Source organism: Mobula hypostoma, chromosome 13 (assembly GCF_963921235.1).
Source record: "Mobula hypostoma chromosome 13, sMobHyp1.1, whole genome shotgun sequence".
Taxonomy (NCBI): domain Eukaryota; kingdom Metazoa; phylum Chordata; class Chondrichthyes; order Myliobatiformes; family Myliobatidae; genus Mobula; species Mobula hypostoma.
Window position 1 is genome coordinate 39,477,811 of NC_086109.1, and position 10,983 is coordinate 39,488,793.

The following is a 10,983-nucleotide window of genomic DNA, read 5'->3' on the forward strand; positions in this document are numbered from 1 at the left end:
GACAGAATGGACCCAGAAACTGGTGAGCACTTTTTAAGATCCTATTTGGCAACAGTATGTAAACAAGTTGAAAGCTGCTGACATCAGGAGCTGATAGTGTGTACACTAAAGCAATTTTAGCATGTTTAATACTGAATTTCAAAAGTGCTTTATGATCCACATTCCAAAAGTCTTTTACTTGCCGTTGGCTCTGATACCCCCAAAGCAACAAGTTTTATGGGCCAACATTCTTTCTTTAAACTCCCCATTTGCTCCAATCCATGACCTTGAAGCTTTGGCCAATTTAATCCATGGCATTGAATACTAAATTACAGTTCAGCCTGGGCTTCTAAACCCAGCAAATAAGACACCAAATCCGAGAGAACTGGAATAGGGCTGATGGATAGCTTTCACGCAATAAACAAACTACTGGAGGATCTCAGTGGGTCAAAAAGCATCTGTGAAAGGAAAGGAATTGGTAACTTGAAAGGTCAAAACATTGCACCAGGATATTTGAGTTATTTAGAAATAAAAGTCAAGCATTTAGTGTTAGAGGACCCCACCATCACCGTCCAATATGATAAATGATCAAATAAGGCCATCAAGTACTTTGGAAAATGCTACAGGTTCAAAATAAAAAACTATGTTAACGAAGTTAATTAATTTGTTTTTAAAAAAAATTCAGGAAATACCTAACTCTTAAGAGTATACCACTATTCAAGAACCTGTACAAATGAAACAATAGCTCTTTTCCCTCTACTTGCTGGCACAAAGTCTTGTATTGTATTAAGGTACTAGTGATCCCTGTTTCCATCCAGGGGGACAGTGTGGACATGGTGGAGGATTACAAATACCTGGGGATACGAACTGACAATAAACTGTCAAAGAACACCGAGGCTGTCTACAAGAAAGGTCAGAGCTGTCTCTATTTCCTGAGGAGACTGAGGTCCTTTAACATCTGCCAGACAATGCTGAGGATGTTCTACGAGTCTGTAGTGGCCAGTGCGATCATTTTTGCTGTTATGTGCTGGGGCAGCAGACACCAACAGAATCAACAAACTCATTCATAAGGCCAGTGATGTGTGGGGATGGAACTGGACTCTCTCACAGTGGTGTCTGAAAAGAGGATGCTGTCCAAGTTACATGCCATCTTGGGCAATGTCTCCCATCCACTACATAATGTACTGGTTGGGCACAGGAGTACATTCAGCCAGAGACTCATTCCACCAAGATGCAACACAGAGCATCATGGGAAGTCATTCCTGTCAGTGGCCATCAAACTTTACAACTCCTCCCTTGGAGGGTCAGACACCCTGAGCCAATAGGCTGGTCCTGGACTTATTTCCTGGCATAATTTACATATTACTATTTAACTATTTATGGTTTTATTACTATTTATGGTGCAACTGTAACGAAAACCAATTTCCCCGGGGATCAATAAAGAATGACTATGACTACCACCAGGCAAAATTCCCAGATTTCCCAGCAATGCACTGACTGTTGGTTCAAAAGGGCAGTATTTCCTCATTGAGGGTGTGTAGTGAACAATTTATAGTTTGATGCTATTTAGTGTAAATTCAGTCAAGAGACATTAAAAAAGACATTGTATGTTGCTCCTTTATACAAGATTTGATTCTTTGCCAGCTGCCTCACCTATGAGTAGGCAAGTATTTGTCACAGGAAGCTCAGTCTTGAAAGTAAAAGCAGGAAGTGATCTGAACTTGAAGATTTACGAAAAATCTCTTTCACTCAGTTCAGAATAAAAAGGTGTCAAAAAGAGAGCATTACTTCAATAATTCGGATGGATTTTAAGATTTCCCGTGTTCTTGTTGTTTGCACTTTATTTCAAAGTGGAACAATGCTGTTTGAAAGTAATACCACATTCCAGGCAGATTGTGTCAAGACATGTTGAGACTGATCCTTCATCCCTGACCACCCCATTTTACCATCTCTGTTAAAAACACAAGTAATTTTACCTGCCGTTAGAATAGTCAGGAAAAAAAAAACAACCCACCAAAATATTTCCCTTCATTTATTCTGTTGATATACTTAGGATAGGTAGATGCATCTGCTCTCAGAATGAGGCTTTTCATTATTCCTCTGTCTCTGCCGCATCTGCTCCCAGTATGAGGCTTTTCACTCCAGGAGGAGGCTTTTCCACTCCAGGAGGAGGGAGATGTCCTCTTTTTTTTTTTTAAAAGGGGCTTCCCTTCTTCCATCATCTGCTCTGAAACGCATCTCCCCTATTTCACACACATCTGCTCTCACTCCATCCGCCCGCCACCCCACTAGGAATAGGGTTCCCCTTGTCCTCACCGACCACCCCACCAGCCTCCGGGTCCAACATATGATTCTCCGTATCTTCTGCCACCTCCAACAGGATCCCACCACTAAGCACATCTTTCCCTCCCCCCACCTCTGCTTTCTGCAGGGATCGCTCCCTACGCGACTCCCTTGTCCATTCGTCACCCCATCCCTCCCCACTGATCTCCCTCCTGGGACTTATCCTTGTAAGCGGAACAAGTGCTACACATGCCCTTACACTTCCTCCCTTACCACCATTCAGGGCCCCAGACAGTCCTTCCAGGTGAGGCGACACTTCACCTGTGAGTCGGTTGGGGTGATATACTGCATCAGATGCTCCCGATGTGGCCTTTTATGTATTGGCGAGACCCGACGCAGACTGGGAGACCGCTTTGCTGAACACCTATGCTCTGTCCGCCAGAGAAAACAGGATCTCCCAGCGGCCACAAATTTTAATTCCACATCCCATTCCCATTCTGACATGTCTATCCACGGCCTCCTCTACTGTAAAGATGAAGCCACACTCAGGTTGGAGGAACAACACCTTATATTCCGTCTGGGTAGCCTCCAACCTGATGGCATGAAGATTGACTTAACCAACTTCTGTTAATGCCCCTCCTCCCCCTCCTGTTATTGATTATATATTCTTTTTCTCCTTTTTCTCCCTCTGTCCCTCTCACTATACTCCTCACCCATCCTCTGGGCTCCCCCCCCCCTTTCTTTCTCCCTGGGCCTCCCATCCCATGATCCTCTCATATCCCTTTTGCCAATCACCTATCCAGCTCTTGGCTCCATCCCTCCCCCTCCTGTCTTCTCCTATCATTTTGGATCTCCCCCTTCCCCTCTCAAAACTCTTTCTACCTCTTTCAATTAGTCCTGACAAAGGGTCTTGGCCTGAAACATCGACTGTACCTCTTCTTAGAGATGCTGCCTGGCCTGCTGCGTTCACCAGCAACTTTTATGTGTGCTGAACGTAAAAATGTACACTTTTTAATACATCCATTTTAAAGCATCAAGTGTGACAGTGTAAGTGCTGTTAGGTAGCAACCACATCTGTTGATCTTTAACCAACATACAACTCATGCACTAAATAAGAAGCCAAATGAGTCAGCCTCAAAAGGAAGTAGTCAGGACCTGCATTAAAATGATAACCACTACATAAAAGGACTTGCTCATCCTTGAACTTACTTCTAAATAATGATGTCATGTTAATAGAATGATATGACTTGTACTGGGAACTACATCACAAATTCTTTGAATGAAAGTAGTTTTAAGGACACGTTAGTCATTTTAAGTCACAGGTCACATTTGTTTGTGATAATCATATACTTGGTGTCTTTTGGAAATTGGGCATCTTCATGCACACTGGAAACACTTTATCCCACTCAATTACACAATCATACAAACACCTTCCAACTGCATTTCTTCCTAACCCCAAAAATGTTTTTGATAATGAAGCAATTCAGTGGTACAATAAACTCCATTCCGAAGTTTTGAGAGCCCATGGGACAAAATCCTAGGTTCTGGCGATGTACATTTACAATTTTATATTTTGTCAGAATGATAGACACTGTTTCTGCATGCAGGCCTAAACATGTCACCATCAAGGGTGAAGAAAAAAATAAATTAAAATCCATGTCCACAAATCATCAATTCAATCACTACATATGACCCTATTTCAAAAATGAGAAAAAAATGATGCCTATTCTAAAAAGTCAACATAAACCAAAACAAATTGATTCATGTAAGCAACTCCAGAAACTTGGAAAACATATGCATTCTTTTTGTGATTGAATTAGCCAAAACAAAATACATTAAGCGCGAACAGAATTCTATTTGTGAGCTGGGATTTTCCACACCCACACTTTCTAGCCCACCATTATGGGCCCTGCTTTATGATATTGTGGAAATATGTAAAGGAAGAGCACGGCAGCAGCAGGGGAAAACTTACAGACTTAATCTGCAATAGAAAACAAAATAGAGGTAAATGAGCATCACTTATCTCAAAGATAATAGCATGTTCATTATATTCCGGCCTTGAAATTTCAGATACCATAGGAATGCACTTCTCCAAAATATTACTGTGTTGGACCCATAGAGATTGTAGGACAAACAGCCAGCTGAGTGCAGCAACAGAAAGGCTTGGCAAAGATTGCAGGGACAAATTCCACTCACTCTCATCATTGAAGTGTCTCTGATTTCAGCACATTCATCAAGTGAGGTACAGTGTCCTGCCATAGCACAGTAGGTTCAATACCAGAAATCAGGTCAGAGCTGCTGTCAGAAAGGCTGATCCATGGAGAGCAACTGAATGCAAAGGAGGTAATGGTAAATCAGGTTGTGTGGGTCCCAGAGAAGAAGGAGTAGAATAATTCAAATCTACCTTAATGGAAGATTTCAACCTTATTCTGGAAAATAGAAAGACTACTAGTTAAAAATGGTGAGTCTGAAAACACCGGTACATGTAGGGACCAAGGTCCTCGTGAATGCCAATCACTGCAAGATAACATCCAGGTTCAGTCAGTTTATATTGCAAGAGAACTTGAGCAGAAGAATGAGGACAAATTAATTCCAATTAGATAAGAGCACTGCAGCAATTACAAATGGTACCTTTGAGTTAGGCCTGGTCTCCCTATCCAAGGAAGAACATGCTGTGGAAGATCACCAGTTTGATGTCTGGAACAACACCTTGCCCTAGCAGGAGAGATTAGTGGGCATAGGGTTCTAACATGGTATGGTTAGCTCCTTTACGCCTCGCCCTTTAAAGCGTCCAGCAAGATTGAAACTGACGAGGATGGCAGAGGAAGGCGAGCGGGTGCTCAGCACCGTCTGCCTGAGGGTCATCATCTGCTGCTGCCAGAGGAAGGTGCAAGAGTCTTGGGCCCCACACTGCAAGGCTCAATCACAGATAGTAGCTGTGGGATTCTTTCTTTTGGTTGGCGGGAGGGGGGGGCGGGGAAACAGGGACTCCACGGCTTGATGTTAACATTTTCAGTGCTAACAGCTGTTTTTTTTGGGGGGAGGACTCTGTGATTCGGTTTCCATCTGTTTCTGGTTACTCTTTTTTGCTACTTGCGCAATTTGATCAAGGCACTTTGGCACGGAACCATCTCTCTGTGACTGCGACCTGCAGTCAACAACACGGCGCTAAACTGAACTAACCCATTGGCTGTCACGCAGGGACCATTTTGTGGACTCTGCAGATTAATATTTATTATGCCGTGTGTTACTTGCTTGTTGTTTGCACAATTTGTTCCATTTTTGCCCATTGGGTATTCTTTAAACAGGTTCTATGGTTTTGTGGCTGCCTGCAGGAGGGTATATGTCAGGGCAGTATTCTGTATAGATACTTACATAATAAATGTACTTTGAAACTTTGCTATCTTAACTAGCAAGAGGTCCTAGTTGCACCATAGGTTTCAGTTAGCAAATAATGAAAAGGCCATTACCCTATACAGACTGGACTCTGGGTAGGAAGCTCCATTTAAAATGAAGATATTTAAAATCATGAATCATCATGATTGTAAACAAGTAAATCTATTTCAGGGTAATTACTGCTAGTTAAGAGCAAAACAATTCATGACTTTGGAGATTTCCCTTGCATCTCTTTTTAACTTCCTCTGGATAATAGTGGTGTGGCTAGAAAAGCTATTACCTTGCAGTTTCAGCAGTCTGGGTTGAGTCCTGACCACCTATATAATCCACATAGTTTGTAAATTCAGTAATTGCATGGGTTTCCCACACGTGTTCCAGTTTCCTGTCACGCCCAAAAGACAATGGTCGGTAGGTTAACTGACCACTACAAATTGTGCCTAGTGTAAGATTGAGTGCTACAATCTTGGAGAAGAACAATAGGAGGATTTCCAGGGTGGACTTGGCTAATAGAAGCAGCCATATTTAAAGGTGATTGGAGGAAAGTATGGGGGGGGGAGGGGGAGTCAAAGGCAAGTGTTAGGTGGTAGTAGAGGCAGATAAATTAAGGGCATTTAAGAATCTCAGATAGGAACATCAATGATAGAAAAGTGGAGGGATATGCAAGAGAGAAGAGTTAGATTGATCTTAAGAGTACGTCAAAGGGTTGGCATAACACTGTGGGCTAAAGGGCCTGCACTGTGCTGTAATGTTCTGTGATACTTGTAAACTGGCTAGTATTCAGAGAGCCACAGGGCCTATGTTAGTGCTGTACAAGTTCAGAACTAAAAAGGAAAACAAGCCACTATACTGGCCTCTCCAAAATGTTCATCATTCCATCTCCCGGACATTCTGGCAAACCACACTCCACATTCTACTGCATTTCATTTTTTCTCCTAAATTGGTGCACCCACAATTGTACAACCCTTTAATTGCGTTCCATCTAGCTATATAAAAAGGCTTGCAACACATTCTTGCTTTTTTTATTAAATGCCTTTGGCCAAGGGTTCCATTTTGTCATGTTCTCACAAGCTCTGGCACAATCCTTGCACCAGAAATCATGCACTTTCTGCTCCACAACAAATTACAATTCATTAGAATCAGAAAGCTACGATCTGAATAAAACACCCAACAGGAGACACTATCAATCACTACTCTCTACTTTTTCCTGAATTAGTCATTTCTACATGGCCATTACCCTACTAATTACATGGGCTTTGAATCATGCCAGCAAATTGTTTTGTGGGACATTTGCAAGTGCCTTCTGGAAATCCACATACATATCAATTATTCCATAGATGAATTCTGATCATCCACAATCCAACAACCCTGATTGTTCAGTTTCTGGCTCAGAAGGTGCTTTATGCCAGCTCCCTTTCCACTTATCAAGCCCTAAATTCACTTTCAACCCACTTGCCTTCAATGGAAGAGCCTATGAAATCATATGACAGGCATTATTATAAAAGCAAATTAGAAGTTTATTGGGTCCTAGAAATAGTACCCAATGGTCCAGAGTAACTGCAATTCTGGCACCAAATTCCTTAACAAATCAGAGTTGCATTTTTCAACCCTTCACTGAATCTGCCTTCGATCAAAACTCAGTGACTTCCGCACACAACAGTTGTTTGTCTTGAGTTATAATCACCAAAGTTCCTCACTATTATCAGATGACAAACTGTCCAGTCATTACTAATTTATCTCCCAATCTCTCTCCCTTTTTGGAATAGCGATACACTGTAAAATAAGCAGTTCTCCAGTCTTCTGGCACCACTCCCAAATTCAGGAAGTATTGCAAGATTGTAGCCAAAGCCTCTGCACTCTCCAGTTTTAATTGTCTTAAAAACCAGTGATGTAAACTAATCTAAACCAACTGACTTTTCCCCACACACACAAAAAAACAGCTGCCAGCTGTATAAATGTCTCTTTTTCATCTACTTCTATCCAATTCCTCTCTTTTTTGCAACATGGGAATGATCCTCTCGTAAATAAAAGCGCAGAACTCTTGGTACCCAAGTTATGCTCCGCCTCCACGAGGTTACTTTGGTCCAAGAGCAGCTCCGCCCTTTCATTACTTCTCCTTTGCCCATCTACAAAATACTTCAAGTATTATACATCAAAGTTGCTGGTGAACGCAGCAGGCCAAGCAGCATCTATAGGAAGAGGTGCAGTCGACGTTTCAGGCCGAGACCCTTCGTCAGGACTAACTGAAGGAAGAGTGAGTAAGGGATTTGAAAGTTGGAGGGGGAGGGGGAGATCCAAAATGATAGGAGAAGACAGGAGGGGGAGAGGTGGAGCCAAGAGCTGGACAGGTGATAGGCAAAAGGGGATACGAGAGGATCATGGGACAGGAGGTCCGGGAAAAAAGACAAGGAGGGGGGCGGGGGACCCAGAGGATGGGCAAGGGGTATATTCAGAGGGACAGAGGGAGAAAAAGGAGAGTGAGAGAAAGAATGTGTGCATAAAAAGGAGTAACAGCTGGGGTACGAGGGGGAGGTGGGGCCTAGCGGAAGTTAGAGAAGTCAATGTTCATGCCATCAGGTTGGAGGCTACCGAGACGGAATATAAGGTGTTGTTCCTCCAGCCTGAGTGTGGCTTCATCTTTACAGTAGAGGAGGCCGTGGATAGACATGTCAGAATGGGAATGGGATGTGGAATTAAAATGTGTGGCCACTGGGAGATCCTGCTTTCTCTGGCAGACAGAGCGTAGATGTTCAGCAAAGCGGTCTCCCAGTCTGTGTCGGGTCTCACCAATATATAAAAGGCCACATCGGGAGCACCGGACGCAGTATATCACCCCAGTCGACTCACAGGTGAAGTGATGCCTCACCTGGAAGGACTGTTTGGGGCCCTGAATGGTGGTAAGGGAGGAAGTGTAAGGGCATGTGTAGCACTTGTTCCACTTACACGGATAAGTGCCAGGAGGGAGATCAGTGGGGAGGGATGGGGGGGCGAATGGACAAGGGAGTTGTGTAGGGAGCGATCCCTGCGGAATGCAGAGAGAGGGGGGGAGGGAAAGATGTGCTTAGTGGTGGGATCCCGTTGGAGGTGGCGGAAGTTACGGAGAATAATATGTTGGACCCGGAGGCTGGTGGGGTGGTAGGTGAGGACCAGGGGAACCCTATTCCTAGTGGGGTGGTGGGAGGATGGAGTGAGAGCAGATGTACGTGAAATGGAGGAGATGCGTTTAAGAGCAGAGTTGATAGTGGAGGAAGGGAAGCCCCTTTCTTTAAAAAATGAAGACATCTCCCTCGTCCTAGAATGAAAAGCCTCATCCTGAGAGCAGATGCGGCGGAGACGGAGGAATTGCGAGAAGGGGATGGCGTTTTTGCAAGAGACAGGGTGAGAAGAGGAATAGTCCAGATAGCTGTGAGAGTCAGTAGGCTTATAGTAGATATCAGTGGATAAGCTGTCTCCAGAGACAGAGACAGAAAGATCTAGAAAGGGGAGGGAGGTGTCGGAAATAGACCAGGTAAACTTGAGGGCAGGGTGAAAGTTGGAGGCAAAGTTAATAAAGTCAACGAGTTCTGCATGCGTGCAGGAAGCAGCGCCAATGCAGTCGTCGATGTAGCGAAGGAAAAGTGGGGGACAGATACCAGAATAGGCACGGAACATAGATTGTTCCACAAACCCAACAAAAAGGCAGGCATAGCTAGGACCCATACGGGTGCCCATAGCTACACCTTTAGTTTGGAGGAAATGGGAGGAGCAAAAGGAGAAATTATTAAGAGTAAGGACTAATTCCGCTAGACGGAGCAGAGTGGTGGTAGAGGGGAACTGATTAGGTCTGGAATCCAAAAAGAAGCGTAGAGCTTTGAGACCTTCCTGATGGGGGATGGAAGTATATAAGGACTGGACATCCATGGTGAAAATAAAGCGGTGGGGGCCAGGGAACTTAAAATCATCGAAAAGTTTAAGAGCGTGAGAAGTGTCACGAACATAGGTCGGAAGGGATTGAACAAGGGGTGATAAGACAGTGTCGAGGTATGCAGAAACGAGTTCGGTGGGGCAGGAGCAATACTTCAAGTATTCCCCACTTTCTCTCCTCCCTACTCTCTTTCTCGGAGTGTTGCTTGTAACAGGTAGCCCATTTTGAGTTCTTTTGAATGTCTTTAGTCCCCAGGGAGCTCTCGCTTTCCATATCTTTATAGTACTTGTTTAAAACGAAATTAGAAAACGTTGGATCCAAACAGGCTTTTTTTTTCCCGTTCTCTGGCTAGTTACAAATGATTATAAAAGCAGGACTGTTTCTAAAGTTCTGAATATGCAATTCAATAAAGTTAACCCGGTCTATATAGAAGGTCTGTCATGTTGTCAGAGTGACAGACACCGAATCCGGTTTAGGCTCCGATGAGCAGTCCCTACATCTCACATGGTTTAGGAGTGTCAATGCAACCCTCCCGCTCAGCTTCCTGTTACCGATTTATCAAACGTCGCTTTACTCTTCCCCAGGGAAATAAAGCTTCGCAGAAAGTGATCACATGCGCCACATCCAGCGTTTTTACCTAAGATAGAAAGTAGACTAAAGCTGACAACCGCTCCCTACAGCAGCCAGACTACCAACCAATTTGTACGCGATTTTAGCTCAGAATTCATATCCCCCACACCTTAAAAAAAAGTTCCTGAAACGTTCCCCAGAGGCGCTGACAAAGAACATCGATCGCAAGCCAATCTCTAAGCACCTGCCATTTGCACCTGAAATCAGCAGTAGTTCCGATGCATCTGCAATCAACAACTCCTAAATAGCAGTTTAAAAGTTTACCTGCTGGTCTGACTGCGTCCCGAACCCTACTCGTACCACGCTGCCGCAGCAATCTGCGCTGAATTTAAGGCGGAACCACGGCCAAAGACTACGCCTTGTCCCTTTGCACACAGCACTAAGGATGACGTTATCAAACTGTCTGAACTTTTAATGCCAAAACATGTTTTTTTTCACGTCTCTTTTCAAACATACTTTAATTTGAACTTTTGCAGTTAAGGTAATTTCTTTATTCGGAGTTGTTAATTACAAGTATTTAAATTCTACAATGAAAAATTGCAATTTTCAATTGTCTCTGAAGAACATAAATGTAAGGTATTGTTTTGTTACCATATATTATGTGGTTGCTTCTTGTTCAAGTTGTTATCCATGAGGAATAATTTATGCACAAAATATATTTTTCCCAGGGTAGATTAATTGGGTATTATGCTGCATTCTTCTACACATTCTTTCTGCACATCAGCCTTTCCAGGCCAGCTACATAACTTATAGACTTCTTGCATTCACCTCTGCTCCAAGGTGGTCTTCTACTA

At 43.5% G+C, this 10,983-nt stretch overlaps 1 protein-coding gene across 1 annotated transcript in view; it reads right to left on the minus strand.

The window, feature by feature from the left end:
• csrp1a (cysteine and glycine-rich protein 1a) overlaps nucleotides 1-10,558 on the minus strand; it is a 29,993-nt gene extending 19,435 nt beyond the window's left edge. Inside the window, exon 1 of the mRNA XM_063065572.1 lies at nucleotides 10,454-10,558. The gene's annotated coding sequence lies outside the window, so the exon portion shown is untranslated. The remainder of the gene's footprint in view (nucleotides 1-10,453) is intronic.
• Between the last annotated feature and the right edge of the window lie 425 nt (nucleotides 10,559-10,983).